Raw genomic sequence first — 3188 nt, forward strand, 5'->3', positions numbered from 1 at the left:
CTGCGTGCATTTATTTGGGTTTCAAAAAATTTCAACAGGTATAACTTTTGATCGTGCATCGGAATTCAGATCCGTTTTCATTGTTGGGTTTCTCACGACGAGTACTTCAAAACTAGATCCCATATGGGTACATTTTGACAAACTTTTTTCGCGTGCAACTTTGGGTTGTATTGAGGCAACTATAGTGCTATAAGAAAGCAACTTCTTCTTTTTCCTAGTATGACCGCCTATCAACGAAAAATCCTTCTAAATTGGTTATCGCAACTATCAATTTGACTAGCTTCATCTCTAAGTTGTATACCATAAGTAGCAAGTATCCTAACTCTATGCCACCTATTACACTACTGCACACATCTAATTAGAAGGTTACTAGGTGAATTCACCAATAGATACGGTTCAATTCATCTAGCATCAAAGTAGCTCCTACTTAGCACTAAAGTTGCCTCATTTAGCATCATGTTCTTATTTTTGGCTTGGTATGACTTTCTATTAGGTTGATCTATGTCAAAACAATAAAATCACACAAAACATGAGGTGCCTTTAGTGCTACATACAAGCAACTTCACTGCACTATGTGCTGTGAATCTTGCTAACTTTATCCCAACTTGCCTATCAGGATTGCTTGGTTGCTTATCATTGATTATCAGTTGCCTACGATTGATGCTCAGTTGCCTACAAATACTATGAAGTTGCCTAACATTGATACCCGGTTGCCTATCTGTGATGCTCAGTTGCCTACAGTTGATGCTCAGTTGCCTACAAATACTATGAAATTGAACATTGATGCACAGTTGCCTATCATTGATGATTAGTTGCCTGTTGTTGAAGCCCAGTTGCCTACAATCACTATGAAATTGCCTAACACTGATGTCCATTTTGCCTATCGTTAGTGACCAGTTGCCCACGGTTCATGCTCGGTTGGCTACAAAATACTATGAAATTTCCTAACATTGATGTTAGTTGCCTAACTTTACAAATTAGTTGCCGACTAATATTGGGATGTTTCTTATCATTCTTTTTCTAAGTTGCCTACCTGTGATGCTCTGTTGTCTGCCATTTCTATTTTAGTTGCCTAGAATACATTGAAAAGGTGGTCCATCATTGTTAGTAAGTTGCCTTTCTATGAAACTAAGTTGTTTACCATACCAAAAGGTATTACATGCAACTAAGGATGATGTTAAGCTACTCGCTTGTCATGGCAAGCCGCTTAGAATAATGTTAGCCTACCCCAAAAACTAAGTTGCCTACAATACTATCAAATTGGAGGCGGAGCTAATTATGATAGAAAACTTAGAAGTGAAGCTACTTAACTAGATAGTCATGGTAGCCAACTTCAAAGAGATTTTCAATCATAGAAAGTCATACTAAACAAACTAACAAGAAGTTGCTTTCCTATAGCACTAAAGTTGCCTCCGTAGCACCCAAAGTTGCTCATAAAAAAAGTTAGTCGAAACATACTCATATGGGATCTAGTTTTAAAGATCTCGCCACGATTAACCTAAGGGTGAAAATATATCTTAATTTTGATGCTTGGTCTAAAAGTTATAGCTTTTCAAAATTTTGAAAACGCTAATTAAATGCATGCAGATCTAAGTTTGAACTGAATCCCCATCTCATGCAGTCTCCCCACGTGCGCCGCACCTTTGCGCTTGTCGTGACGTGGGTTATTATTGTTCTGGTCGGACGATTCCGCACGCGTCGGTGGCGATCGGGCGCAACGGACGGCTCTCGCGTGTGCGCTCGTGACGCCCATATGGCGCACCTGCACAATTGAGTATTTAGATTTTTTTTATCTCAGCACTGCTAATGGCGAATGGAATCCGACAAAAGAAAAGCTGAGGTATTATTGATGTGGAGGCTATCTGATCGATCCCATTATGCACTAGACAACTGCATGACTTTTGATCATGGGCTCATGAGAATAATGGAGTTATTATGGTAAAACGGCCGACGTGATCAACTTTTGGTCAGTGGGTCATGAGAATAATGCAGTTTTTATGGCGTACCGAATGCTTGTGGCAACCAAGCTTAGGCGTGAAGCTTGACTCCAATAGTGCCCCGCCACGTCGAACTCTTAGGAGAACATAAAATGTGGACTAAGATGTGGAAGGTTTGATGTCCCTTCAAAAGTCAAAATATTTCTTTGGAGGCTTGCACAACAGTCCCTCCCAACAGCCGACTTATCACATCACAGAAATATGTCAACGATCTCTAGCTGTGGTCTTTCCGGCGCGGATGACTCTTGGCAGCATTCATCGCTACATTGCAATGTGGCTCGATGCGTATGGGCGTTACAAGAAGCTGACTTGGTGGAAGCACTAAATGGAGTTAGGGAACCAGATGCCAAAAGATGGATTTTCTCGCTAATGGAAGAGCTCCTACATGACAACTTTGTCCAAGTTCTTGTCACTCTATGGGCTATATGGTATGGTCGACGACAAGCACTCCATGAACAGATTTTTCAGAGCCCACATGCTACACATAGCTTCATAATGAAATACATAAGGGAGCTAGATGATTATAAGCCCAAGAATACACAGGCCGCGGCTCCCCATGTGGCAAGGCATCAATGAGTAGGATGAATCTTGCATGTGCAAGGTGTTGCCAAGATAAGAGTTGACAGTGCCGTATCGCATGAAGCAAATGAAGGATCATTTAGTGCAGGATACATGGATTCATCGAATGTCTATCCAGGCATCTCAACCATTAGGATCTCCGGGATTACAGATTCATCGTCTCTTGAAGCGCTGGCTTGTCGAGAGCCTATGGCTCTTGCTCTACACCTATCACTATCACATGTGAAGATCACTTCAGATTGTCAAGCTGTAGTCAATAACATCAAACAGGGAACCGCAGGAACCTTTGCGAGCGCCATAAGGGAGGTTATAGCTACTACAAGCGAATGCTCCTTCATCTTTGAAGGTTGTGACACCAATTTAAGGTACATAAACCTGCTAGACATGCTTTTGGTTTGGAGTTTGGCTGCCATCTTTGGCTATTGAACCCTCTAGATCTTTCTTGTATTCACAAATACATTGTTGAATTATAAATAAAGTGTGTTTGGACTAAAAAAATCCTGGTTTTTTATTATTCATTTTTGATTCTTATTAGTTTTTTGTTTCCTTTTTCCTTTTTTTTCTTTTCCTTTTTTCTTTCTTATTTTTTCTTTTTCTTTCTTCATAAGTTCA

Source organism: Triticum urartu, chromosome 3 (genome assembly GCF_003073215.2).
Source record: "Triticum urartu cultivar G1812 chromosome 3, Tu2.1, whole genome shotgun sequence".
NCBI classification, from domain to species: Eukaryota; Viridiplantae; Streptophyta; class Magnoliopsida; order Poales; family Poaceae; genus Triticum; species Triticum urartu.